Source organism: Hyla sarda, chromosome 4 (assembly GCF_029499605.1).
Source record: "Hyla sarda isolate aHylSar1 chromosome 4, aHylSar1.hap1, whole genome shotgun sequence".
NCBI classification, from domain to species: domain Eukaryota; kingdom Metazoa; phylum Chordata; class Amphibia; order Anura; family Hylidae; genus Hyla; species Hyla sarda.
In genome coordinates this window covers 397,537,465-397,552,508 of record NC_079192.1, presented here as the reverse complement: position 1 = coordinate 397,552,508, position 15,044 = coordinate 397,537,465, and positions in this window count along the sequence as shown.

The following is a 15,044-nucleotide window of genomic DNA, read 5'->3' as shown; positions in this document are numbered from 1 at the left end:
CGGTAGGACAAGTATAGAGAGAATAGCCCTCACCCTGGCGTCACGAATAGAAAGGCTTAACCAGACACCCTTTAGTTACCGCACAGCTAAACCACGTATACCCTACAACCCCAGGCTACCACACTGCTGATAAATGTGGGCCATTGTTTTTGGCAGCCTGGATTCTGTCTATGCATCAACCATCACAGAACCGCCTGAAAGGCTGCAGGGAAGACAGAAAGATTTGGATTATTTGTTGCTTAAAGAGCGCTCCCAATTCTAAGTACAGTGATCCCTCAAGTTACAATATTAATTGGTTCCGGGACGACCATTGTATGTTGAAACCATTGTATGTTGAGTCCATTGTATGTTGAGACCATTGTATGTTGAGACCATTGTATGCTGAGACCATAACTCTATGGAAACCTGGTAATTGGTTCTGAAGCCACCAAAATGTTATCCAAAAATAGGAAAAGGGGAGGATTAAATAAAAATAAGTAGATAACTAATATAGATAAAGCAAATCCTTACATATAAAAGTAAGAAAGATCTGCTGAGAACTGTAAATCACTGTCTATGTCAGTGTTTCCCAACCAGGGTGCCTCCAGCTGTTGCAAAACTACAACTCCCAACATGCCCGGACAGCCGTTGGCTGTCCGGGCATGCTGGTAGTTGTAGTTTTGCAACAGCTGGAGGCACCCTGGTTGGGAAACAATGGTTTATGTATGGGACAGGAGCTTCTTCAGGGTCCTATACAGTACACACCATGTCCCAAATGGAGCCACCCTTACTTGGTGTCTAAAGGAGCCGCTAACCCTGGATTAGATAAGGAGTAGTACAGAACTTGTAGTTCCTCCCTTTACTGTAGGGGGCGCTACCGGACACCAGTCAGTGCATGCACTTCAATAATAGAGGTGATTTACCAGTAAAGTGCCAATTCTGATTGGTCAGTTCCTTCAGTGGTGACATGTCTCACAGATCTGGACTGTCTGTACATTGTATGTTGAGTCTGGGATCAAGTTACAATGGTCCAGAAAAAAACATTGTATGTTGAAAATATTGTGAGGGATCACTATATATGTTAAAGGGGTACTTCGCTCCTAGACATCTTAACCTCCACCCAAAGGATGGGAGATAAGATGTCTGATCGCGGGGGTCCCGTACACAGCCATCACGCTCCCTCCATTCATGTCTATAGGAGGAGGCGTGATGGCTAGGTACTTGCCGTCACGCCCCCTCCCATATACAGTGGTCCCTCAAGTTACAAAATTAATAGGTTCCGGGATGACCATTGTATGTTGAAACCATTGTATGTTGAGACCAGAACTCTATGGAAACCTAGTAATTGGTTCTAAAGGCACCAAAATGTCATCCAAAAATAGGAAAAAGTGAGAATTAAAGAAAAATAAGTAGATAACTAATACAGATAAAGCAAATCCTTCCATATAAAAGTAATAAAGATCTGCTGGGAGCTGTAATCACTGTCTATGTCAGTGTTTCCCAAGCATGGAGCCTCCAGCTGTTGCAAAACTACAACTCCCAACATGCCCGGACAGCCAAAGGCTGTCCGGGCATGCTGGGGGTTGTAGTTTTGCAACAGCTGGGGGCACCCTGCTTGGGAAACACTGGTCTATGTAGAGGACAGGAGCTTCTTCGGGGTCCTGTACAGTACACGCAGTGTTCTAAAAAAGTAACATGGAGTCCAAAGGAGCAGGTAACCCCGGTACATGTAAAGAGTACAGAACATGTAATACCTCCCTGTACTGTAGGGGGCGCTACCAGACACCAGTCAGTGCATACACTTCAGTAATACAGATGTTTTACCAGTGAATGCCCATTCTGATTGGTCGGTTCTTCCGGCCATTGACACGTTTCACAGATCTGTACTGTCCGTACATTGTATGTTGAGTCTGGTTTCAACTTACAATGGTCCAGAAAAGAGCATTGTATGTTGAAACTGTTGTATGTTGAGGCCATTGTAAGTTGAGGGATCACTGTACATGAATGGAGGGAGCGTGATGTGACGTCACAAACACGGAAGCTCTAAGCTTCCATGTTCAGAAGACCACAGTGCCGGCATGGGGATCGTGGAGGGGGGCCCAGTAACTGGACCCATGTGATCAGACATCTTATCCCCTATCCTTTAGACAGGGGATACGATGTCTATAGGCAGAGTACCTCTTTAAAGGGGTACTCCGCTGCCCTGCTTCCGGAGCTCCGCTCCCCAGCATCCGGAAGTTTATTGTTCCGAACGCTGTGCACGGGCTTCCGTGTTCAGGGCTGCCCCTCGTGACATCACGCCCGCCCCCTCAACGAAAGTCAATGGGAAGGGGCCGCGACGTCACGAGGGGGCAGGCGTGACGTCACAAGGGGAGGCCCTGAACACGGAAGCCCGCGCGCAGCGTTCGGAACAATAAACTTCCGGATGCTGGGGAGCGGAGCTCCGGAAGCAGAGCAGCGGAGTACCCCTTTAAAGAATTACTCTTTATGTAAATGGGAACATGGTGGTGATTACCTGTGGTTTCTCTCCCTATATCCATACAGAAAGAGATCTATTAATCAGGGCTGGTGTATTGGGAAGAAGCTGCCAGCGATGTGGTAAAATCTAGAACCTCGGTAAAACACTGGACCATGTCACTTCCGAAGACATTGGATCAGCTGACCCACAAAAGTTTTGGCTACTGCGCATGCGCAAGCACACCGTGCCTGCATAGACCCACAAATCCAAAGGCACAAGCAAGTGATCACAGAACCAGGGGTGGTTCTTCTTATTGCTCTGCTTTCTGCAAGCATTGTGTCCACGCACCAAAAGCTGTCCTGTGAGCTAAAGATTACCCTAAGCATCCTTGCTGTCTCTATGTTGTGCCTACTGGGATATTTTTTTGTGTTATGTTACTGTATGTATTAATTTATGTACTGTACCTTTAAATAAACGTTTGATATATTTTAGATTAATGAATGTTGAATAACTTTCCAATAGCATGTTAATGAAAAATATGCTTCTTTCTATTGTATTTCTCCCGATCAGTCCTGTCAGCAAGCAATTCTGACTCATGCTGGAGTCCTAAACACTCAGAGCTGCCAGCCTGCTTTGTTCACAGCCAAACAGGCTGTGAACAAAGCAGGCGGGCAGCTCTGAGTGTTCGCCTTTGTGAACAAAGCAGACTGGCAGCTCGTAGTGTTTAGGACTCCAGCATGAGTCTGAAATGCTTGCTGTCAGGACTGGTAGGGTGACCCCTAGTGGTCATTTCTTCATAGTGGAAAATTAAATAGAAAGAAGCATATTTTTTAATAACATGCAATTGTAAAGTTATTCTGCATACATTAATCTATAATATATCAAAAGTTTTTTTGATGAGAGGTACCCTTTAAGGGATTGTTAGTGACTAGGTTACTTTGACACCCCAATGAGGGACCCCTTAACCTAGCCCTTATGTAGTGTAGAGGGGGAGGAGCTAATCTGAGTCTGGACCTGTTCAGTTGTGAAGAGAGGAGTGGAGTGCAGGTAGCATGAGGAGAAGCCTAGGAAGAAGAAAACTGCAAAATTCCACAGCCACGCCAAATCTCAGGAAAACCCCAACGCACCGGTGAATGTCAAAGCCTGGAAGTAAGCGAAGCTCTTGGGGAAAATGTCTTCTTCAGTTAGTCAGTCAAGTTAAATCTTTCAAGTCAGTGTGGTTTGACAGCAACTACAACTCCCAGCAAGGCGACAGGCTCCCTGGGTTCCGCTCTGCCCATCCCTCTGCACAATAGTCTGTACAATATCTACCACTTCCAGCAATAGTAAAGATAGTTGTCCGTAACTTTGCATTGGTGTATTCATTACCCGGCGCCTGGTCCAGGAGAAGCTATCTCACCCTCAGACAATGGAGGTAAACAGTGCCCTGGCATCATGAACTATACCTTACCGGCTGCATTCCATCATCCCAATCATCACCCAGTGGTCGTCACACAAGCAGTCTGTCCCTGCCTCATTCCCTGTGCATGTGTCTTGCCGCCACTCAGCTACTGTGATCGAAGCATCTACAGCAAGCATAGCGATAAGCAGAGCTGTCCCTGGGTCTGTGATCGCTTGCTTGTGCCTGCAAGGTCGAGCATGTTCGTGGACCTTTGCAAGCTCGGGGTTGTACGCATGTGCAGTAGCCAAAACTTTTGAGAGCCAGCTAATCTGATGTCATGGAAAGTTACATGGTCCAGTGTTTTACTGAGGTTCTGGATTTTACTACATCACCAGGGACTGCCACAATGTCTTGTGGTTCAGACAGCACGAAATTGATGACAGGTCGTCTTTAAGTATCCAGCTAAAGCACAGTTCAAGGTTTTCTTTAATCCTCATTATTGTTTTGTGGAGATGTTCCCTTTGCTGCAGAGCTTGCATTCTAACTAATCCACTAACAGGCTGTTATTGTTGTCTGTCATGTTATAGGTACAATGCAACTACAGTCCCTATTACTGTTTCTACAAACCAAAACATTATAATAAACCCTCTTCCCTATTAGTACACTCCTGCAAGCTGTTTGACTCACTGCCTATGCTGCTGTAATCATATGACTTTATTAGTGAGCAGTTTTTCTCTACAAACACACAAACAGCAATTTCTTGCTGCTGCTGTATTCTCCTGTTTATGTATATTCAGCCTAGCATCGTGCACCTGTATGCCAAGTTGTTACGCCGAGCGCTCCGGGTCCCCGTTCCTCCCCGGAGCGCTCGCCTCATTCTCGTTGCTGCAGCGCCCCGGTCAGATCCACTGACCGGGTGCGCTGCGGTACCGCCTCCAGCCGGGATGCGATTCGCGATGCGGGTGGCGCCCGCTCGCGATGCGCACCCCGGTCCCCGTACCTGACTCGCTCTCCGTCGGTCCTGTCCCGGCGCGCGCGGCCCCGCTCCCTAGGGCGCGCGCGCGCCGGGTCTCTGCAATTTAAAGGGCCAGTGCACCAATGTTGGTGCCTGGTCCAATCTTCCCAATTACCAATTAGTGTGATCACCTGTGCACTTCCCTATATTACCTCACTTCCCTTGCACTCCCTGGCCGGATCTTGTTGCCTTAGTGCCTAGTGAAAGCGTTCCCTTGTCTGTTCCTAGCCCGTGTTCCTGACCTCCTGCCGTTGCCCCTGACTACGATCCTTGCTGCCTGCCTCGACCTTCTGCTACGTCCGACCTTGCTTCTGCCTACTCCCTTGTACCTCGCCTATCTTCAGCATCTTCAGCAGTCAGAGAGGTGAGCCGTTGCTAGTGGATACGACCTGGTCACTACCGCCGCAGCAAGACCATCCCGCTTTGCGGCGGGCTCTGGTGAAAACCTGTAGTGGCTTAGAACCGGTCCACTAGCGCGGTCCTCGCCATCCCTCTCTGGCACAGAGGATCCACCTCCTGCCAGCCGGCATCGTGACAGTAGATCCGGCCATGGATCCCGCTGAAGATCCTACACTGGTCGCCCAGCTAGCCTTAAAGATCGCCCAACGAGATCAACAGCTGGCATACTTGACCTCCGAGGCACTGCGTATTCAGTCACAGATACAGCAGCTGCAGATACAGCAACAGCTACAGCTGCAACTACCATCTCCTCCGCCGGCTCCTGCAACTCCTCCGCAGCAACCGGCCGTTCCTAACCCCTGCTTGTCCCTGCCGGACAAATTTGGCGTAAAGATCGCCCAACGAGATCAACAGCTGGCATACTTGATCTCCGAGACACAGCGTCTTCAGTCACAGTTACAGCAGCTGCTGCCGCAGATACAGCAACTTCAGTCACAGCAGCTGCTGCCGCAGATACAGCAACTTCAGTCACAGCTACAGCTGCAACAACCATCTCCTCCGCCGGCTCCTGCAACTCCTCCGCAGCAACCGGCCGTTCCTAACCCCTGCTTGTCCCTGCCGGACAAGTTTGATGGGGACCGCAATGATTCTGCCACAGCCACAGTCCAGTCCTTCTTCGCTGAGGTCCGTGGTGTCTTCGAGGAGCCTGCCCGAGCTTCTTCTGCCGAGATTGCCCTGCTGAACCTGGAACAGGGTGTTTCTTCCATTGGCGAGTACGCCATTCAGTTCCGTGCTCTTGCTTACGAGTTGTCCTGGAATAGTGAGGTTCTCTGCGCGACCTTTAAAAAAGGCCTATCCAGCAACATTAAAGATGTTCTGGCCGCACGAGAGACTCCTGCTGACCTACATGAACTCATTCATCTTGCCACTCGCATTGACATGCGTTCTTCCGGATGGCGTCTGGAGCTCCGCCTGGATATGGACTTTGTTCGCACGAAGCGTTTTTTCTCCCCGGCTCCTCTCTCCTCTGGTCCTCTGCAATCCGTTCCTGTGCTTCCCGCCGCGGAGGCTATGCAAGTTGACCGGTCTCGCTTGACACCTCAAGAGAGGACACGACGCCGCATGGAGAATCTTTGCCTGTACTATGCCAGTACCGAACACTTCCTGAAGGATTGTCCTATCCGTCCTCCCCGCCTGGAAAGACGTACGCTGACTCCGCACAAAGGTGACACAGTTCTTGATGTCAACTCTGCTTCTCCACGTCTTACTGTGCCTGTGCGGATATCTGCCTCTACCTTCTCCTTCTCTACTATGGTCTCCTTGGATTCCGGATCTGCAGGAAAATTTTTTTTGGCCTCTCTTATCAACAGGTTCTACGTCCCTGTGACCAGTCTCGCCAGACCCCTCTACATCTTTTGTATTAACAATAAAAGATTGGACTGTCTCATGCGTTTCCGCACAGAACCCCTCCTAATGTGCATCGGACCTCTTCACGGAAAAATTGACTTTTTTTTCCTCAGGTTCTTTGGCCCCAAGAAGAGGGGGAGACCCAAGGGGGGGGGGTACTGTTACGCCGAGCGCTCCGGGTCCCCGTTCCTCCCCGGAGCGCTCGCCTCATTCTCGTTGCTGCAGCGCCCCGGTCAGATCCACTGACCGGGTGCGCTGCGGTACCGCCTCCAGCCGGGATGCGATTCGCGATGCGGGTGGCGCCCGCTCGCGATGCGCACCCCGGTCCCCGTACCTGACTCGCTCTCCGTCGGTCCTGTCCCGGCGCGCGCGGCCCCGCTCCCTAGGGCGCGCGCGCGCCGGGTCTCTGCAATTTAAAGGGCCAGTGCACCAATGTTGGTGCCTGGTCCAATCTTCCCAATTACCAATTAGTGTGATCACCTGTGCACTTCCCTATATTACCTCACTTCCCTTGCACTCCCTGGCCGGATCTTGTTGCCTTAGTGCCTAGTGAAAGCGTTCCCTTGTCTGTTCCTAGCCCGTGTTCCAGACCTCCTGCCGTTGCCCCTGACTACGATCCTTGCTGCCTGCCTCGACCTTCTGCTACGTCCGACCTTGCTTCTGCCTACTCCCTTGTACCTCGCCTATCTTCAGCATCTTCAGCAGTCAGAGAGGTGAGCCGTTGCTAGTGGATACGACCTGGTCACTACCGCCGCAGCAAGACCATCCCGCTTTGCGGCGGGCTCTGGTGAAAACCTGTAGTGGCTTAGAACCGGTCCACTAGCGCGGTCCTCGCCATCCCTCTCTGGCACAGAGGATCCACCTCCTGCCAGCCGGCATCGTGACACAAGTCCATGCAGTAGTTTTGGTATCAGTAGTGCTGTGTTTTGGTATCACTAGTGTTGGCTCCTGCACCCCACCCACCTCTATTAGGTGTGTGTATAAGGTGCTGGACGACTCAGACCTTGCAATGCCTGTTAAACTGATCACACAGAGGCATATTCACAGTGTAGGGTCCGTCCCAATGAGGTCACCTTACCGTGGTGGGATGGTCCAAACTGTTTGGCCGCCAAATTGTGAGCTAAGTACCTCACTTTTAAATTTTAAATTTTTTGCACTATAGCTGTATAGCATTTCATGTTTTATCTATATCTTTGTGCTAGCAGTGAGCTGCTGTATTCTCCTGTTTATGTATATTCAGCCTAGCAGCGTGCACCTGTATGCCAGGTCCATGCAGTAGTTTTGGCACCAGTAGTGCTGGCCAATTTATCCTGATTTATTTATCCAGCTATCTATCTCTGTTTCTCTATTATTCTTACTCAGTCTGGTCCTCCAGCTGACAAGCAGGGAGGAAGTAAAGGGATGCATTATTCCAAGTCTCTCCATACTTTGCTCTTTACTGAACTGGTGTGTTCAGTGAATGATGTGTGTATATGTGTATGGGTTTGTGCAGCATACAAGTGAATACAAAGATGATAAACAGCACAAACTGCTCTTTTTATCAAGCCAAAAAAATATCACTCCCCTTGTGCTCAGGGTTGGGTGAACGCAGGCCTATGTAGTCAGTTGCCCATGGGTCCACAAGAGCTTTGGGTTTTTCATTCAGATTTCACACAATTGGAAATTTTAAGATCTTTTCCATCCCCATTCTATTATTAAAGATTAAAATATTTATTAAAGGGGTATTCCGGCCATATACAAATTCCAAAGGATAGGGGATAAGATGTCTATGGCCGGAATACCCCTTTAAATGTCATTGGTAAACCAAATATATATACATACGTGTATGTACTTTGTACGCACAACCCATTGTAAGTAAGGCTGCATTCACATCTCGTTTTGTACATATGGGTTCCGGATCCGGTTGGTACCCCAGCCGGATCAGCCGGTGACTCCATTTACCTTAACCCCTTCCCGACCTATGACATACCTGTACGTCATGGGTGGCAAGGTGTTCCCGACCCATGACATACAGGTACGTCATGGACATTACTGCCGCTACTCGCGGCATCCCGCAGCGCCCGGAAAGATGGTGGCTATCACTGATAGCCAGCCATCTTACCATGCGACCACGGGGGGTTTCGTCCCCCCCCCCCCCCCCCCCCCCAGCGATCGCTGCTATCAGCTGGTCAAATCAGAATACTTAGCAGCGCGATGTGTGAGTCCCGATCACGGGGATCGGGACACACACCGCTCTGCTAAGTGTCCCTGACCCGTCCCCCGGCGTCACTTACCCGTCGGAGCGGTGTCCCGAGCGGTCCCGGCGTCCTCCGTGCGGTCCCGGCGTCCTCCGTGCGGTCCCGGCTGCGCTGCGTCCCGGAGGTGAGTTTCCGGCAGCAGTGCGGCATCTTCATTGGCAGCAGTGAGATCGCCGTAAAGCGATCTCACTGCTGCCTCTGAGAGTTTCAAAACTGCAACTCCCAGCATGCCCAGAAAGCCTTTGGCTTTCTGGGCATGCTGGGAGTTGTAGTTTTGCAACATCTGGAGGTCCACAGTTTGGAGACCACTGTATAATGGTCTCCAATCTGTGCTCTTCCAGATGTTGCAAAACTACAAATCTCAGCATGCTCAGTCTGTCCAGGCATGCTGGGAGTTGTAGTTCTCTAACATCTGGAAGAGCACAGATTGGAGACCATTATACAGTGGTCTCCAAACTGTGGACCTCCAGATGTTGCAAAACTACAACTCCCAGCATGCCCAGACTGCCCAAGCATGCTGGAAGTTGTAGTTCGGCAACATCTGATCCTTCAGATATTGCCGAACTACAACTTCCAGCATGCCTTGGCAGTCTGGGCATGCTGGGAGTTGTAGTTTTGCAACAACTGGAGGCACACTAGTTGGGAAACATTGTCCGTTTCCTCCAGCTGTTGCAATTGTTGCAAAACTATAACTCCCAGCATGCACTGACAGACCATGCATGCTGGGAGTTGTAGTTTTGCAACAGCTGGAGGCACACTGGTTTGGAAACACTAAGTTTGGTTGCAAAACACTTGAAAGTTTATTACTTAACTTAGTGTTTCCAAACCAGTGTTCCTCCAGCTGTTGCAAAACTACAACTCCCAGCATGCACGGACAGCCAAAGGGCATGCTCGGAGTTTGCAACAGCTGGATGTTTGCCCCCTCCCCCCAATGTGAATGTACAGGGTACACTCACATGGGCGGAGGTTTACAGTGAGTGCTGCAAGTTTGAGATGGCGCAAATTTTGCGCTGCAGCTCAAACTTCCAGCGGCAAACTTGCTGTGAACCTCTGCCCATGTGACTGTACCCTAAAAACACTACACTACACTGACACTAACCTAAAATAAAAAGTAAAAAACACTACATATACACATACCCCTACACAGCCCCCCTCCCCCCAAAAAATGAAAAACGTCTGGTACGCTACTGTTTCCAAAACGGAGCCTCCAGCTGTTGCAAAATAATAACTCCCAGTATTGCCGGACAGCCATTGACTGTCCAGGCATGCTGGGAGTTTTGCAACAGCTGGAGGCACCCTGTTTGGGAATCATTGGCATAGAATACCCCTATGTCCACCCCTATGCAAATCCCTAATTCAGGCCTCAAATGCGCATGGCGCTCTCTCACTTTGGAGCCCTGTCGTATTTCAGGGCAACAGTTTTGGGACACATATGGGGTATCGCCGTACTCGGGAGAAATTGCCTTAAAAATTTTGGGGGGCTTTTTCTTCTTTAACCCCTTATGAAAAGGTGAAGTTGGGGTCTACACCAGCATGTTAGTGTAAAAAAATAAATTTTTTACACTGACATGCTGGTGTTGCCCTATACTTTTCATTTTCACAAGAGGTAAAAGGGAAAAAAGACCCTCTAAATTTGTAACGCAATTTCTCCTGAGTACGGAGATACCCCATATTTGGGTGCAAAGTGCTCTGGGGGCGCACAACAAGGCCCAGAAGGGAGAGTGTACCATGTACATTTGAGGCGATTTGCACAGGGGTGGCTGATTGTTACAGCAGTTCTGACAAACGCAAAACAATAAATATCCACATGTGACCCCATTTTGGAAACTACACCCCTCACGGAATGTAATAAGGGGTGCAGTGAGCATTTACACCCCACTGGTGTATGACAGATTTTTGGAACAGTGGTCTGTGAAAATGAAAAATAAAATTTTTGATTTGCACAGTCCACTGTTTCAAATATCTGTCAAACGCCAGTGGGGTGTAAATGCTCACTGCACCCCTTATTAAATTCCATGAGGGGTATAGTTTCCAAAATGGGGTCACATGTGGGGGGGTTCCACTGTTCTGGCAACATAGGGGCTTCCTAAATGGGACATGCCCCCCAAAAACCCTTTCAGAAAAACTCACTCTCCAAAATCCCATTGTCGCTCCTTCCCTTCTGAGCCCTCTACTGCGCCCGCCGAACACTTTACATACGCATATGAGGTATTTCCTTACTCAAGAGAAATTGGGTTACCAATTTTAGGGTGATTTCTCTCCTTTTACCCCTTGTAAAAATTCAAAAATTGGGTCTACAAGAAAATGCGAGTGTAAAAAATGAAGATTTAGAATTTTCTCCTTCACTTTGCTGCTATTCGTGTGAAACACCTAAAGGGTTAAAACACTTACTGAATGTCATTTTGAATACTTTGGGGGGTGCAGTTTTTATAATGGAGTCATTTATGGGGTATTTCTAATATGAAGATCCTTAAAATCCACTTCCAACATGAACTGGGCCATGAAAAATTACGATTTTTAAAATCTTGAGAAAAATTGGAAAATTGCTGCGGAACTTTGAAGCCCTCTGGTGCCCTCCAAAACTAAAAACGTGTCAATTTTTTAATGCAAACACAAAGTAGACATATTGTATATGTGAATCAATATGTAATTTATTTGGAATATCCATTTTCCTTTCAAGCAGAGACTTTCAAAGTTAGAAAAATGCTAAATTTTCAAAATTTTCATGAAATTTTTAGATTTTTTACCAAGAAAGGATGCAAATATCAGTGAAATTTTACCGATAACATAAAGTAGAATATGTCACGAAAAAACAATCTCGGAATCAGAATGATAAGTAAAAGCATTCCTAAGTTATTAATGTTTAAAGTGACAGTGGTCAGATTTTCAAAAAATGCCCAGGTCATGAAGGTGAAAATGGGCTGGGTCATGAAGGGGTTAATGGGCTGACTGGAGTCAAACAGTGACTCTGGTCAGCTCAGTTTTGACCCGTATGCGGTTTTGGACCGGACCTAAAACCATAGTATACAACGGTTTTAGGTCCGGTCTGGAAACCGCTTACGGGTCAAAACGGAGCTGATCGGAGTCACCGTTTGACTCCGGTCGGCCCATTAAAGTAAATGGAGTCACAGGCTGATTCGGCTGGGGTACGGGAGTGCCCGGTTTGCCCCTCCCCCAGCGGGATCTGGCGCCCGTATGTACAGAACGAGATGTGAATGCAGCCTAACACTTATCACGCGTGTATGCGAGTAAATAAATTATTTAACCATATTGACATGAAAGGTAATGGATCAGAATTTTTTTTTTTTATATTAACACATTCAGATGCATAGCGTATCACAAAGGTCAATTAGTCCTACCATAGAGATTCATGTTTGGATCACAGCCAAATCCCTCTATTAGAAGACTATATATAATATATATATATATATATATATATATATATATATATATATATATATATATCTTTATTTATTAATTTGTATCCTAAAAGAGAAAAAATACAGGATGTACAAATTAAGTACAAAGTAGGGACCATATACACAATTATACAGAGTAAGTCAATGCATATAAAACACAGCAAAAAGGAAAATAAAAGTATATAAAATAACGAAAAACACAGACAAAGAAAGTTATGGCAACAAGGGGGAGAAGGGGAAACAATAAGAACAAGAGAGGAATAAAAATAAATAAATAAAAAAATAAAAAAAAAGAGGAGGGAAGGAAAAATAAAAGGAAGAAATAAAAGTAAGAGGATCATGAAAAAAGGAGCATCAAGATATAACATAGAGGCTGCTTGACTCAATGTCTATGCTGCTGTAATCACATGACTTTATTAGTGAGCTCTTTCTCTCGACGGACATACAAACAGCTTGTAAATCCCTGTTTGTATAAAATATCTATCTGTCTCTACACAATGAGATATCTTTCCTTAGAAATCCTTATGACCAAAGGCCTATGTAAAATCGGGTGTATGTGTATTTTAGTTTTGTCAGCATTAGTGTTGAGCGGCATAGGCCATATTCGAATTCGCGAATATTCGCGAATATATGGACAAATATTCGTCATATATTCGCATATTCGTAATATTCTCGTTTTTTCGCATATGCGAAAATTCGCATATGCGAACATTAACACATGCGAAAATTATCATATACAAAAAATCGCATAAACGGAAATTCGCATATGCGAAAAGTAGCATATGCAAATTTTCGCATATTCGTAAATTCGCACACCAGTTTCAGACAGTAGTATTAGAGCCTTCTTTACACCACACAAGCTGGAAGCAGAGAGGGATGATCAATGTGATGTGTACTGTAAAAAAATAAATAAATAAAGAATATTCGTAATTACGTATATATAGTGCTATATTCGCGAATTCGCGAATAAGATTCGCATTGCGAATATTCGCGAGCAACACTAGTCAGCATTCCTGGTCTGTTACATGTTGCATGCGCAAGATAGGCCTTTGTTTCCTGATGTCACAGCACAGAAGTGGCTTGGTGTTATGGTCAGAGGTATTGCTGTAGGAGCAGAGGGCAGTGTTCCATACCGACAGCGCACCTAAAGCTTCCATTGACTTTATTGGGAACTTCAGGGCTGGACCATGCTGAACATAATGATATGTCACTTCTTTTTGGCGTGTTTTCCCCGCTTTTATTGAAGTTGTGGTAAGCTTGTGGGGGTATAGGGTATATGGGGTGTAGCTGTGCAGTGATGAAAGGGTTTTCCCTTAACTGTCGTGACGCCAGGGTGGGGGTGTCCTATCGCCACCCGTCCCAAGAATGATAGGGAGGAATAAATGATTGTCCACAACCAGAGATTCAGAAAACTGTAGGAACTTTACTGCAGATTTTATGCATAGGTAACTCAGGAACAGTCTTTACATATGTACAGTCTATGAGGATCCTGACAGTTGGTTGGGACCTTGTACGTATAAGCTCTGGAGATTGATTTACGCTGTTCCGCTGGATCTAGGGGATTGGTTTTAGGTCCAGCAGTCATGCAAGCTTTAGCGGGGATTTGATTTAGTAACTCACGGTTAGTAAATTGCGGGATTGTTAGGCTTCAGGCTTAAGTTCTCTTGCAGAATTGTACAGAGTGATGCTTTCTCTAGAGAGGATCAGGAACAAGAGAGCGAGGATTGGCTGGCAGCTCCCTTATATGGGCAGGGGCTGGCCTTGAGCTGATTGGTTCATCCCAACTGTCAGTCCTTTACACAAAGGATTATGGTAGAACATGTGACTACCCACGTGACCTGGAAGGTCCTTTAGCATACCATCACAGTAGAAACATTAGTCATGTGACCTAAGGTCCTGCCGATACTATATAGATCAATACATTACACTAATTGTATACATGTAACACATAAAATTAAAGAACAAAGAGGTGACTAGGGATTATCTCAGCAAGCAGACCCCAACGGTACCAAGGAACTCTGACTTTGGGGACCGAGCACACAAGGTACAGTATGAAATACAGTACCGGGACACCACAAAGTCAATTGACATTGTGTTGTTTTGGATGCGGAAATCTGTGTATTTTTGTGTTTTTTGCCCATGAGAACACATGCTATCACCCCTTCACTACCTGGTCCTCTGGTCCTGCAGAAGGGAGGAAGTAAATGGCTTCAGAATTCCAAATCTCTCCTCATTTTGCCCTTTACTAAACTGGTGTGTTCAGTAAATGATGTGTAAATGGTATGTACAGTGTACAAGCGAATAAAGCTAATAAACAGCACATACAACTCTATATATTAGCAGCTTGAATCTACACAATGATATATATATTTCCTTCAAGATTCTTAAATGACCCTCTGCACTTTAAATGAGATGACAAAAATCAGTTTTACTAGTTTAGGCCACAATAAGTAATCTCTGTTTTTACCTTCTATTTAGAGGATCGCACATTGCATTGGCTGTAATCTATATTAATATCACGATATCTGATCAACTATATCCAGGGCCCAGCAGGAAATGAAACTTAGACATGAGACGTAAGAGGAATCAATCATATTTAATGTAATCATTCGGTATTAGATGGATTATCCAGTGATTTTTTATTTTATTTTGTCTGGAAACTAAATTATGAACTACACTAACTTTACAGCTCTTGTAGCAGAGTCAAATAAAACATAATAAAAAACTGGAATACCCCTTTAAGCTTTTC